At 37.9% G+C, this 15262-nt stretch overlaps 1 protein-coding gene and 1 long non-coding RNA gene across 3 annotated transcripts in view; one reads left to right on the top strand and one right to left on the bottom strand.

The window, feature by feature from the left end:
• btbd11b (BTB (POZ) domain containing 11b) overlaps window positions 1-15262 on the top strand; it is a 235948-nt gene that overhangs the window by 120825 nt on the left and 99861 nt on the right. The gene's annotated exons all lie outside the window — the stretch shown is intronic.
• LOC133641716 (uncharacterized) overlaps window positions 3625-15262 on the bottom strand; it is a 40487-nt gene continuing 28849 nt past the window's right edge. Inside the window, exons 2-3 of the long non-coding RNA XR_009824329.1 lie at window positions 3867-3954; window positions 3625-3788 (exon numbers count right to left, since the gene is read on the bottom strand). This is a non-coding gene — a long non-coding RNA (uncharacterized LOC133641716). The remainder of the gene's footprint in view (window positions 3789-3866; window positions 3955-15262) is intronic.

Raw genomic sequence — 15262 nt, 5'->3', positions numbered from 1 at the left:
TGCGTTTATCCCGTGTGAACCTTACAGTATTAACGCAGGGCGTTTTTGTCAGGTCACATCCGAGCATGTGCTGAAGCACCGTGTGTGTGCGCATACACACATTCCGTGTTTGGACTGTGGAGGGAAGTGGATTATGCAGGGGTTTCTCCCGGCCTGACAGCCTTCCCCACCCACTGTGCTGTCACAGCAGAGCTAGTGTGCCTTGCGGAGAGCAAACAGGAGGGGTGGGACAGGCTGTATAACTTGCTGAGGCAAAATACAGCGTGGGGTTACCCAGTCGGAAGGAGCTACAGCAAGGCAGTGGTGTGCCGTCAGGGCCAGCAAGGCCTAACATAACCAGAAATCATGATCATAATTAAAGATAAAAGTGGAGATGTCCGATAATATTGGCCTGCCGATATTATCGGCCGATAAATGCTTTAAAATGTAATATCAGAAATTATTGGTATCGTTTTTTTTATTATCGGAATCGTTTTTATTTTTTTATTTTTTTTTATTTTTTTATTAAATCAACATAAAAAACACAAGATACACTTTCAATTAGTGCACCAACCCAAAAAACCTCCCTTACCCATTCACACTCATTCACACAAAAGGGTTGTTTCTTTCTGTTATTAATATTCTGGTTCCTACATTATATATCAATATATATCAATACAGTCTGCAAGGGATACAGTCCGTAAGCACACATGATTGTGCGTGCTGCTGGTCAACTAACAGTACTAACCTTTAACAGTTAATTTTTCTCATTTTCATTAATTACTAGTTTCTATGTAACTGTTTTTATATTGTTTTGCTTTCTTTTTTATTCAAGAAAATGTTTTTATATTATTTATCTTATTTATTTTATTTTATTTTTTAAAAAGGACATTATCTTCACCATACCTGGTTGTCCAAAGTATGCATAATAATGTGTTAATTCCACGACTGTATATATCGGTATCGGTTGATATCGGTAGATATCGGTATCGGTAATTAAAGAGTTGGACAATATCGGAATATCGGATATCGGCAAAAAGCCATTATCGGACATCCCTAGATAAAAGTAATTTTGTATTTACTTTCCCTAAATATCTAAAAGTATTCATATTCTCTTCATGTCATATTATGCTCTTTCCAGCACTGTTATTAGGTTATAGAGTTTGTATCCAATCAGAATTCAGCTAGCTTATGTTGCCATGCTGTACCAAATCTGCCTGAGGCCTTCAGAATCGACAATGCACGGACACATACATTTGAGATAGCCAATCAGATCACGAGTTGTTGTCAGTAAGGCCTCCTAGCTGGCCTAAGGCAGATATATATTGGGATGTTATTATCCATTACCCAGCATGCCACAGTAGTAAAGAGCATGCGCAGTAGCCCCGTTTAGGTTGTTGATCGTAGACATGCCGGCTACATGTTATTGACGAGCACGCTGTGGAGTAAACTTTAAGAAGTCAGTCAACCCGCCTCGTCTGCATCTTTTATGCTTAGACAAGACAACACATATTTGCAAGGCCATTTTCGAAAAGGATATTTAAAGAGAAACTACATCTTGTGAGACGATGTCAGCCCACCCCGGAAGTTAGCTCAGCTGTCCCGGCGATGGAATGGGGAAATGCCCACCACACAACGAGCGGCACCACTGGCTTATACTGTAAATGTTCTGTTTTTGCTTTGCGCATTATTATGGTACTTACGGTTCAGCCACTCTTTTAGTGTATTTACATTACCTCCCTGCATGCATTGCTCTATGCGCGGGCTCCTGCAGTCAGTCTATCATGTTAACGGCACTGGCCAGTTTGTTATTGTGTTCCCTGAATTTAAACTCAGTAAGATATACTTACACAAAGAAGAAGGTTGTCGTCATTAAATTATCAATACGGCGTCGAATGGGTTCTACAAATTATGAATTAAAATATTTAATTTCTTTATTTTTTCATGTTCAATATGTTTTTGCAATTAAAATTTTGACAGTCCCTCATAAGAAAAGTTTTAATTGCTGATGTGGGTTTATTGATTTTTAAATGCGCCAGAAAATAATCTGTTTTGTACACTGTTGGTGTGATTCAATGCTCAGTAAATGTGTTCCTGTGTAGTATTTCTCCAGCAATGGCCATGTGGTGACATTATTGATGGTATTTTGAGAGGTAATCTTTGAAGTCGGACATCACTGAAGGCCTAGATGGGAAACTCACAGCCCGCCACTGCAGCAAGGGAATGTACAGAAGAGAGGTGCAGTAGATAGGTCAATTAATCACATTTTAATTGCGATTTTGATTTTGGTGAAACGTATGAGCAGAGAATAAGTTAAAAAAATGACGACGTCTACTAGAATTTTGAAACCTCACCACGGTTGCTACTTTTTAATTGACACAGTACTTGTACGTCTAATCAATAATCACTAAAGTCAACAAATAAAGTACATTTCTTTGTAAACGTAACCGTGAACGGAATCGCAGAAAAGGGAAATCGGCTGTGAAACGCATAACACCATGGAAATTGACATAAATGTGACTGAAAGTCTGTCATTCTGAGGAGAAGGAACGTTTTTTTGGGAAAATGACGTATCGCTCATTTACCCCTTAAACGAGTCCTAAACAAAAATTGTGGAGACGGCCCCTTGAAGCAGTGACTAAACTAGGAAGCTAAAGCTGGCAAGAACGATCCATACACCCACAACACATCTCATTCGCATGTGTTGTTGTGAACGACATCATCAATGTAAGATCAATGTACAAACAGAACAACAGTCACAACTAGAGAGTCTCTCTTTTTTTAACAGCCTCAAGTCCGTCTCTACTCGTCAAGCTCAGCACAACAGCACACTTCCCCCCCCTTCACAATAACAGCGCTGTGCACAACATCCAGTCTGACTGACCAACAAAATAAAGGTTTCAAAACAGTACCTTGCACAAGTATAATGTAATTAAAACACTGATTAATACATGTACAAAAATGTTATGCCTTGACTTAAAATATTGGTCAAAATTGTCTAAAGATGTATTGCACCAATAAATGTGAGGATTTTTGCATTTATTTAGCAAACATTTTATTAAATTGTATGTATGACACAAAAAGCACACACTCCATGGTGATAAATAAAATAAATGTAAAAGGTAAATAACTGAATTAAAACAAATCTGGCTGTAAAAACTGAATTGTATGTTCCTTATTGCTATTTAAATGTATTGTTGTCTTTATTATTAATATTATTATTCACTGTACTTGTTGTTTATTAATTGCTAATGTATACCTAGTTGTTCTTTTGAATTATATTTAAAATTGAGTTTTTGTGGTACAATAATACTCATGTTTTCAAATTAGTGAATAGTTAAAGTTAAAGTCCCAACGATAGTCACACACACACACACACTAGATGTGGTGAAATTATCCTCTGCATTTGACCCATCCCTTTGTTCACCCCCTGGGAGGTGAGGGGAGCAGTGAGCATCAGCAATGGCCACGCTCGGGAATCATTTGGTGATTTAACCCCCAATTCCAACCCTTGATGCTGAGTAATCTCAATGATTATTTTCATACAAAATAAAATAATCATTCAAAATCATACAGCCATACTAGGAAGAGGTAGATGCAGGAATAAAATTAGCAAAACAAACCAGAAGAGTCTGTGGGAGTGAGAATAGTAAAGGTGTACGTTATCAAGAAGGAAGTATAGGATTGAAGCAGAGTTGAAGGGAGGTTCCAGAGAGACGTGGAGCAGAAGCATGGAGACCGAGTTGGAATGATGGTGCAAACGCAGCAGAATAAAGGTTCATTCTGTGAGTGTTACAGGTGATCTTGAACTATAATACATAAGGTATTGCCTGTAGTGTAGCAAGCTGCAGTATACCTTTACACTTCATTAAATTGTTTTAACTTACACTTCAGGTCTGTCAGTGAAATGTTTGTTGATTGTAAGCTTGTAGCAACGAGGAAGATGATGGTCGATCTCTTTATCAGCAGACATTCCTGATAAAGATAAAAACAACAATACAACAGAATATTAACAATCTCTATATACAGCAGTAGTGCACAATGCTCTGTAATTGTTACTTCTTACAAGGGTTGTACGGTATACCGGTACTAGTATAGTATCGCCGTACTAATTAATCAAAAACGGTACTTTACTCTGTTTAAAAAGTACCGGTTCGCCATGTTTTTTTTAAATTTTCTTTACAGGCATGTCGTCGTCACGTCGTGACATTGCTGGTTCTACGAGCAGATGAGCATGTTCGGCAGCGCACAATCACAGAGTACTTACAAGCAGACACAGTGTGTAGACAGAAAAGGAAGAACAGACGCATTTGGCTTAAATACTAACAAAAAAAGGTGAACTTATAACTAGGGATGATACTCGAAACCGATTTTCCCGGTTGTTCGATAAGAAAAGAACCGAGTCCTCGTACTCGAATCCCTTTTTGAGAACCGGTACCCGTAATCGAGACCACTATAGTAAAGAAAAAGAGTTGTTTTTTTATTGGAATCGCTAGGAACGAATCTCGTCCCGACCAGAAATGCCCCGTGAGACATCACAACAAATGACGTCACGTAGCTCAGTCATTAGGCGCAAATAGCGTAAGCAGGAAAAAAATGGAACGGAAAAAGCGCTCCAAGGTGTAATAAAGTTCAAAACAAAAAGGTATAATCCAATGAATAACTTTACTGAGAGATTTGAGCAGGGTACAAACACATGACGAACACTTTTACGACCAACCGGAAACATAGCAACCAGGCTAGCAACGCACCTCCTTTACGGCAGCTGTCGCAACCGCAGCACATACATATACATGACATCTCCCTTTTTTAACTTTTGTTTTTCTTTCCTTGTAAACAAAACAAAATCACACTGTATATGTGTTGTCTGTCTAATTATAAATAATACAGACGAGGCGTGTTGGCTCAGTTCTTGACGTTTACTTTCACAGCGTGCTCATAACCTCATTCTTAGCTGCCGGGTGACGTCATGCAACAACACTTTTCGGGGCTACCGCGCATGCTCGTCACTCCCGTTGCATGCTGGGTAGTGTAGTTGTTATATTCCCTAGCTCATAACATCTTTCCCCCTATAAAGAAATAATGTTAACTCAATAAAGTGTATTTCTTTTTTTAGCTTTAACTTTTCATTGTTTAGCATTGTAACCACATTTGCAAACAACTTTTCTCTTCATAGAATTTTCTTTCAATAAAGAAATAAAGTGCAAAAATGTCAAAGCATCATAACAAACAGTTATGTCAAATAGCAGCAGAAGTGCTCTTTTTGGAGAGCTGTATTATTTTCAGTTTTGTGCCCAAGGGACTGATTTTATTTAACACTATATTATTATTTATACACCTATAGTGATCACAGAGACAGGTTGTTTTTGTGTTACTGTATATATTTGTTTTTCTGAAAAATCCCACTTAATATACTTTGGGTAACAACAGTCAATATTTATTTATTTAATTTAATTTTTTTAGGGGGGTAACAGTCAATATTTATTTATTTATTAGATTAAAAAAAATTCTTATATAATAAAAGTGAGCTTTTGTTAAACCAAATATTGTGTGTTTTTTTCCATATACAACAACCTATCTGGACTCAATAAGAGAATCGATAGGAAATCGGTTCGATAAGAGGATTCGATAATAGGCTCGAACTCGATAATTTCTTATCAAACATCATCCCTAGTTATAACACTTAAAAATGCCCACAGGAAGAGGTGCTTTAAAAACATGGCTAGCTAGTTAGCGGTTAATGTCCATCCACAATCGGCAGTGTTTTAGCTTCTTCCAAATCACTAATCCTCACCTCCAGGGCGACAAATAAAGTATGTTTTTTTACAAGTATCATCCCTGCAGGACGAGGAATAGCTAAACATGCTTCACTACATACCGTAGGAGGATACTAATAGCTCACCGTCGTCACAATGTAAAAAATGCCATGGGTGGCTCTACACCTGACATCCACTGTAATGATACCAAGTACAAGAGTGTATCGAGTAGATACTACTATGATTACATCAATATTTTTTATCGTCACACAATCTTTTTTTTAATTTTTTTTATTCATATTATATTCATTCACTCAGGAAATACGTCCTTGGACAGATGGGAACTTAAATTATGACCAATGTATGACCCTGTAATTACTTGGTATTTGAACGATACCTAAATTCATGGTATCATCCAAAATTAATGTAAAAGTATCTAAACAACAGAAGAATAAGTGATTATTACATTTTAACAGAAGTGTAGATGGAACATGTTGAAACGGAAAATAACCAGATATTAAGAGTAAATGAAAAAGTAGATTAATAATCCATTTTTACAGCTTGTCTTTTATAATTTTGACAACATAATATATTTGAAAAAACACAATATGTCACTGCATATGTCAGAAGACATATTAGAAGCATTTGTTTGCTTACTTACTACTAAAAGACAAGTTGTCTAGTATGTTCACTATTTTATTTAACAACACCATTTTTATTCGATTGCAATAAGAAACATGTTTATTGTACTGTAATATTTTTTGTTAAAATAAAGCCAATAATGCAATTTTTTTGTGGTCCCCTCTCTTTAGAAAAGTATCAAAATACATTTTGGTACCGGTACCAAAATATTGGTATCGAGACAACTCAACTTTTTTCATTATCATAGGTTCACAGTGAAATTATTCTAATAGCACAAATGGGAGAGTTGATGTTGGTGAAGCTTTCATTCATTCCATTATAGGAAGCTAAAACTATGCGATGAACATTATTAAAATCAACAAATACAAGAAAGCCAGCATTGTTCTTTAGCGGCCCAGAGAGCAGGCAAAAACTATGTTGGTCTGGTCAAAATACGGCATTCATCTTCAAACACACTCCTGTACAGGTCGTTTTTTATGGTTTTGATATACTTTGTTTTTGCTTTTTCATTATTAAAATATTATTTTACCCGCACGCCGCCTCTCGTCTCTGTATCCTGTGGTCACGCCAACAACGCCGAGCTCTTCCCGTGACAAAAGTCTGCTTAGTTTGACTAGAGTGAGTGCTGCAGGGTGTCATTTTATTAAAGTGTGCATTGGATTCTTACTGAAAGTGTACAAAAGACGGAAATGGCGTAAGGGGAAAAAATATTCCTGCGTTTAGGGAGAAGCGATAGATAATTGATGGCTGGATGAATAGAAAAAACATATTTAGACTTGGGGAAAATGTAAGTACACACACGTGCACCTGCAATCTTCCTTTTATGAATCACACGGCACTTGGAAATGTGGGCCACAGGGTCAATCTTATATAAATGCATACTTATATTCGTACAGGGCAAAAAGAGGTGTGCAATGTACATGTGTCTTAAAATATTATCATTATCACCACTGGACATTTTTAATGTCGACCTACCAGCTTTTTAAAGAGAAATTAACTCTAAATAATCCACAAAGTCAAATTCCATGGTATGTGCAATGTTAACATTTGAAGGACTCAATGCAATCATTCACCAGTCAATAACGATATGACAACTTTCACATTAGAAATGCAACAACTCAAAACCACTCACTATAGACGAGTACTATAGAAATAAAATGTTAAAAGCTGACATTTAGAGAAGTTACTGTAAAGTACGAAGAAGATTCATATGGCCCAATTCCTTGTGGTTTATCTGACACAGAAAACGTGACAATTAAGAGTGTGCACTATCCACCTTAGCTGCATACCAAAGGGCAGTAGAGTGTTGAATATCTTAAAATGGGTTTTGTGGCAATTCCAACTTTGACCACAGCATAAGTTGCTATGTAAAGTGGCGTTTTTCCATCATTTTCAGTAGACTGCACAGCTGAGATCCACCCTGAAATGGCGCCATATGAATATTTTCCCAAATGTAATTTAGTGGTGTAAAGAAGCGATGGTATAGCATTCCCTCGATTATCGCGGGGTTACGTCCCAGCCCTGCCCCCAACCCAATCCCCCCCCCAATGGTAAGTAAAGTTCCGCAAAGTAGGGACACTGTTTTATTTTATATATTTAAGAATGTTGTATGCATTTAGACATTAGACATAGACAAACGTTATTGATCCACAAGGGAAATTGTTCGACACAGTAGCTCAGTTACAAAGGATGGAAAGGGTAAGGCTGGAAAGGATAATGCACACAAGGGCACAAAAAGAGGGCGAAAACAAAAAAGGTATAAAGTAGACAAAAAATGTACCATAGTAGCAAAATAAAATAACATATATGTAATATTTACATATTATATATACAGTGTATAATATATACTGACATATTATATTATTATTTTATATTATATTTGTATATAATACATACAATATATAACAAATCACAATTACCATATGCAATTTTAGTGTGTCTTTAAAACAACTGAGATCTTTGATAAAATGTTGGAGTGAGATTGTGGAATAAGCATCAAATCAAGGAAGATTGCAAATAAATTAAATGAGATTAACCGTAAAACTGTGAGGTATTTTGGTAAATAAGACCCAGCAAAAGGAAGGGAGGGCACTATTACTCAAGTACTACAGTATTCTCACCCAGAAAGCAAATGAATGTAATTAGTCCCCCATCAAGTGTAAAAAAAAACGTTCTCCGAGTTTCCCTATTTTCTAAATAAAGCACTACTAACGCCTTTTCCTGTGCGCTGGAGTCACATTGAATGATCACATTTCCGATAGGAGTGTTCCCACATTATCAGGAGTGTTTGCCAACACGGGCCCTAACAACGAGGGTTTCCCTTCAGATGAGGTGCTGGATTATGAGGGGTAGAAATAAGGAGCAGCACACAGCCACAGGCCTCATCAGTCTCTGCCATGCATGGCCCACTTCCAGTCTGTTTGGGCGCTACACACAGCCACTTTGCACAGTCAGGATGATAGATTACACTAGGTGACTTAAACAATTACAGAGCAATTTGGAGCTCAATGCATCATATTTTGCTGAAGCCTCTCAGGGAGGAAGTCAGATGAAGATGCCAAAGAAAAGACTTTATATTAATACAGGAGTTCCTTTTTCGGCCGGACAAAAAACGAATCGTACAGAAACCAAAGCAGTTTTCCCATAAGAAATCATGTAAATCCAATTCATCCGTTCCAAAAAAGACCAAAGTATTAACACCGAACACATTAACAAAAACAAATAACAAAAATCCTTCGACCTACATGTTAAAATATTTGGACGGTCAGAAATAAATAATATTGGACATCCATCCATCCATTTTCTACCGCGTGTCCTTTTCAAGGTTGCGGGGGGTGCTGGAGCCTATCTCAGCTGCATTCAGACGGAAGGCGGGGTTCACCCTGGACAAGTGGCCACCTCATATTGTCGTATAATTTTATTGTTAATGACTTAAAGGCCTACTGAAATGAAATGTTCTTATTTAAACGGGGATAGCAGATCCATTCTATGTGTCATACTTGATCATTTCGCGATATTGCCATATTTTTGCTGAAAGGATTTAGTAGAGAACATCGACGATAAAGTTCGCAACTTTTGGTCGCTGATAAAATAGCCTTGCCTGTACCGGAAGTAGCGTGACGTCACAGGTTGTGGAGCGCCTCACATCTGCACATTGTTTACAATGATGGCCACCAGCAGCGAGAGCGATTTGGACAGAGAAAGCGACGATTACCCCATTAATTTGAGCGAGGATGAAACATTTGTAGATGAGGAAAGTGAGAGTGAAGGATTAGAGGGCAGTGGAAGCGATTCAGATAGGGAAGATGCTGTGAGAGGCGGGTGGGACCCGATATTCAGCTGGGAATGACTAAAACAGTAAATAAACACAAGACATATATATACTCTATTAGCCACAACACAACCAGGCTTATATTTAATATGCCACAAATTAATCGCGCATAACAAACACCTCCCCCCTCCCGTCCATATAACCCGCCAATACAAATCAAACACCCGCACAACACACTCAATCCCACAGCCCAAAGTACCGTTCACCTCCGTAAAGTTCATACAGCACATATATTTCCCCAAAGTTACGTACGTGACATGCACATAGCGGCACGCACGTACGGGCAAGCGAGCAAATGTTTGGAAGCCAAAGGTGCGTACTCACGGTAGCGCGTCTGCTATCCAACTCAAAGTCCTCCTGGTTGTGTTGCTGCAGCCGGCCGCTAATACACCGCTTCCCACCTACAGCTTTCTTCTTTGCTGTCTTCATTGTTCATTAAACAAATTGCAAAAGATTCACTAACACAGATGCCTAGAATACTGTGGAATTTTGCAATGAAAACAGACGACTTAATAGCTGGCCACAATGGTGTCCCAATATGTCCGCTACAATCCGTGACGTCACGCGCAAACTTCATCATACCGAGACGTTTTCAGCAGAATATTTCGCGGGAAATTTAAAATTGCGCTTTACTGATCTAACCCGGCCGTATTGGCATGTGTTGCAATGTTAAGATTTAATCATTGATATATAAACTATCAGACTGCGTGGTCAGTAGTAGTGGGTTTCAGTAGGCCTTTAAGGGGCTGCTTAAAATTAATTCATTTGTTGTGTTTTGGTGTCTGCTGCCGTTATTTTATGTTGTTCATTTTTTTTTTTTTTAAGAAATATATTACTATAATATATCTCCTATATAAAAATACATCTTTCATTGTGCATTTTCTTACGTTTTAGTCATTCCAAGTATTTGGATCTTAGTAAATCAGGCCCTAAGTCACCTAAGTCAATGTTAGTTTGGGCACTTGATTCCACGGAATGATGTGCATGCAAACTTGTTTGTTGCATATCATTTTTGACCATATAATAACGAAAATCATCCGACCTACGTGTTAACATATTAGGATGGTCAGAAATCAATAATATTAGACATACTGTCTTATAATTTTATTGTTAATGACTTAAGGGGCTGATTAAAATGAATTCATTTGTTGTGTTGTGGTGTCTGTTGCAATATAATAACCGAGACTGTTTACAAAAACTGGAGCTCGAAAGCTGAATCATGGAAAAAGTGGGGTATACAAAACCACTGTAATTATTTTTCTCATCAACCTAGTTGTGGTTTGTTCTTTTTCAAATTCAGTCTATTGTAATACATTTAGCTCAAACAAAAAAATATGCATGCAATGTCACGATCGGCCTAGCAGGAGTAGGACACCAGCGCAGAGCAGAAAAATACATAAGAAAAATAACAAAAAGAGCACTCAAAAGGAGTGAAGAAAAATCAACACTTAAGGTGTGAGGAACAGAAATAGCACACCAAAGGTGGGGAAAAGTAACAATTAACACTACAACCGCAAAGGGAACAAGAAGCGTGAGTTGAGCCAAAGCAGAGGAGATGTACACGACTGGAAGGGTGAACCATCATGAAATCTACTGGTGCCGAGTGAAGGGACTGGAGAGCTTAAGTAGTTAGGGGGAAATGGGTATCAGGTGTGCGTGCAGGTGGCCACGCCCTGTGACCCAGAAACCAGGCACTGCATCAAAAATAAAATAGGCAGCAGCATAGCTGCCATATCTTGACATGTAATACATTTGACAAACATACACTTTGCTGTGATGACACGCTTCTAACTGCTTCAGCAAACCTAGTTATTTGTTTTAAAATCAGTTTTACAAAGACACTTAATACTTTTAGAGAACTAATGTTTTGGTTTTGATTATTGTTCGTGGAGAACATTTTTCGAAACCCATGGAATAAACTGACAAGTGATATCAGGCACAGTAGACAGAGGAAGATAACTATTCCATCATCTCTCAGTAAGCACAAGAAAGTGACATTAGGAATTAAATGAGGAATGAGAGCGCAGTAATATCATGACTGTACGGTGACTCATGACACAGCAACAGTCTGATGGGATGGCCTCCCACTGACAAATGTATTTCTGCCAATTTGCAGGCATTTAAATCCCTAGAGCAGTGGTTCTTAACCTGGGTTCGATCGAACCCTAGGAGTTCGGTGAGTCGACCTCAGGGGTTTGGCGGAGGTTAAAACACACCCGACTCATCGTGTAAATAAAAACTTCTCCCTATCGGCGTATTACGGATACGGCAACAGCAGAAGTCAGACTGATTTGCAGTTGTGTAATTTGTTGTGAGTTGTGTTGGTTTTGTTCTTTGAACAAGGTGATGTTCATGCACGGTTCATTTTGTGCACCAGTAAAAAAACAGGGTAACATATTCACCATTAATTAGTTGCTTATTAACATGCAAATCAGTAACATATTGGCTCTTAACTAGTCATTATTAAGTACTTATTAATTCCGTATTCGGCATGGCCTTATTATAACCCTAACCCTCTAACCCTGGCCCTAACCCTAACCCTAACCAAATAACTCTAAATAAAGTCTTTGTTACTTAGAATATGTTCCCCTAGTGTCCAAAAAACTCTAAATTAATTATTTGTTACTTAGAATATGTTCCCCATACTAAAGTGTTACCAAAAACATATAACTTTGTCTTGAATTTGAAAAAAACAACATTTTATTTTTCACTATTGAAGGGTTCGGTGAATGCGCATATGAAACTGGTGGGGTTCAGTACCTCCAACAAGGTTAAGAACCACTGCCCCAGAGGCACGATTAAAATAAGAATTGGACTAATTCTGTGACACACAGTTATTGGTCTGTATTTAGTGTATATCATGAACTGGAATGTAGGTTTGACATTGTTTCTTTTTTCTATAAACACTTCTAGCAAACAAATTGCTGATGCTTTCTGTGCACGTCCCTGCTGCACTACACGTTGAGATTCAAACAACGCTTAGCTGCACGTCACCTCCTGTCTCAGGATCAGCAATGCGAGTATGTGACATATTTGGTATACATACAAACAGTTGTACATGTTTGAGTAAGACGGGAGCAAACACAAAAGTGTTGTGTCAATAATTTTTGAGTGTACATTGTAGTACTTTACAGTAATTGGCTCTGTGACGGAGCTCTTAACTCAAAACTGTCACGGCGGGGTCGCATCTTTATGCGGGGTCGTTCTCCCAGGAAGGCAGATGGACTACTCCGGACAAGGCGTGCAGGTAAAAACATGATTTATTCCTCGAAAATCAAAGAAGCACCAAAACCAGAAAAAACAAGACGAAGGAAAAAGTGCCGATCGCACTGGATGCTAGGGCTAGCACTTAGCATAGACTAGAGACAGGAATAATCACGTAGCAGTTGCGTGTAGCAAACACTTAGAATAAACTATGGACATGGAATACTCAGGGAACTGTGGCATGAAACTAGCAAAACTTACGTGCCGAGAGCATGAAGCAAACAATGACGCCAGGCCGACTGACTGGCAAAGGCAGGCTTAAATAGTGCCTCGGATTAGACACAGGTGAGCGTCCCGAACACCAGAGGTAGGTGAAAACAATAAGCAGCCGTGGCAACCTAAACCAAACTCAGAGGTGTCACAAACAGGAACTAAAAGAGTCCAAAACTAACAGAAAATAACAAAAACATGATCCGGACCACGGATCATGACAAAAACACTTGTGTCTTAAATCAACATCTCCCATTGAAATGAGCTGAAATCAATTCAATTAAACAGCACCATTTTAACATGTAACATGCATTTTTTAAATAATTACATAACTTTGAAATATACAGTACAATACAATAGAATGTACTACAAACGACTACAGTAGTTTTATGAATTAATATAATATACAGCATTTCCCTTGAAGAGTGGACTTTTACGGCATCACCTTCCCGCTACGGCAGCTTCTTCAAACACACTGTTAGAAGCTTTCCCATATTTTCGTGGATAAATGTCCGCCGTTTGATATTACTTAACAGTCTTGGCTGACTTTAGACTCGTTTTGCTTTAATGTTTGAACAGTAACTCAAATGTTTTGCTTTTAATTTAAAGGGAAACAGCACTTTTTTTGGAATGTTGCCTATCGTTCACAATCCTAATGAGAGACAAGAAAACAAAGTTTTTGTTTATTTTCTTTTGCATTTTAATTTGTAAAAATTGACCGGTTCTTGATGACTTGATGACCCATTGCCTCCCTGCTTGGCACTCAGCATCAAGGGTTGGAATTGGGGGTTAAATCACCAAATGATTGAAGCTTTCCCATATTTTCATGGATAAATGTCGACCGTTTGATATTATTTAACATATTTGGCTGACTTTAGACTCGTTTTGCTTCAGTGTGGTGCAGACTAGCAGTGATGTGTTCGGGTTGCTTCATCCAGTTGGTGACACCCTCGTTCATGTTTTTGATGACTTCTTCTTTTAATGCAATGAAAATCATCCACTTTTTTTCCACGCTCACTTTGTTCCTTCTAATAGGTTGGAAAACAAAGTTATGTCGATCTCCAGCTACAAGCTAGCGAGTGACATGATTAAACAGTAACTCAAATTTGAACTGTCCATTTTCTGGACAATTATTTAGGTCATAGGTTAAATGGATTACAATACAGTGGAATCTCAGGTTGAGAAATAATGAAATAATATAATAATTAATATATAAATAATTCAAACTAAGCGTATTACGTGTGCAGGGCATGCACTATGCAATTTTAAAAGTGTTGTTTTGATACTCCAAGTCCATTAACATCTATTTTTTGGCTGATGTTGTTGGAAAACTATAGTTATAGGCTGAGGTCTTGTTATATTTTGGTCAACATCCAAAGTCGGGGGTCTCGAGGGATTCTGGCTTTAGAAGTTTTCCACTGTGCTTGCTTTTTTTCACCATTATCAAGCATGTTCTTGTAATACTTTCAGATGTTTTTATGCAGAGGCAACTGACATCTGCCACATTGTATGTATTAAAACTGGAGTCTTCAGTGCAGGAAGTTTAACAAGATTTGGCCCGTGGCGTGATTATGCCTAATATGGTCACCTACAAATTGGTCCACAGTGATCTTGCCACCCTCTTGTACACTTAGATAGAATTAATGGAAAATGACCAAGATGTTCATTTGGAAGGGACTTAAGCACAGCATCAATTTATATGACCCAATCCGAGCAACTTGTCCCACTCATGGTACAAATGAACTAAAACCAACAAATAAAGTCAACACACAACACATTGAACTGTGTGGACATTTTAAAACAAGTTCAAGTACCATGTGATTCTATCATTTTAAATTACACATATATAAATCCAGTGCATGACGTGTGATATGCAAAACACTTTCTCCACACTTCCACGTGTTTGATGCAGCTTGATATTTCTGATTGATTACAAAACTTTAAGGAGGTCGCCAGGGAAGTAAACAAGGTAGGAGTCGAACATTCTCATACTCTTCATATTATGTTATCGTTTATACTTTATATTTGTATTGTCGTCAGGGTCCGATGTGGGGTGGGGTTGTTAAAAATGAAAGTAGTT

This window comes from Entelurus aequoreus, linkage group LG24 (genome assembly GCF_033978785.1).
Source record: "Entelurus aequoreus isolate RoL-2023_Sb linkage group LG24, RoL_Eaeq_v1.1, whole genome shotgun sequence".
Taxonomy (NCBI): domain Eukaryota; kingdom Metazoa; phylum Chordata; class Actinopteri; order Syngnathiformes; family Syngnathidae; genus Entelurus; species Entelurus aequoreus.
This window is presented reverse-complemented; position numbering and strand designations above follow the sequence as displayed.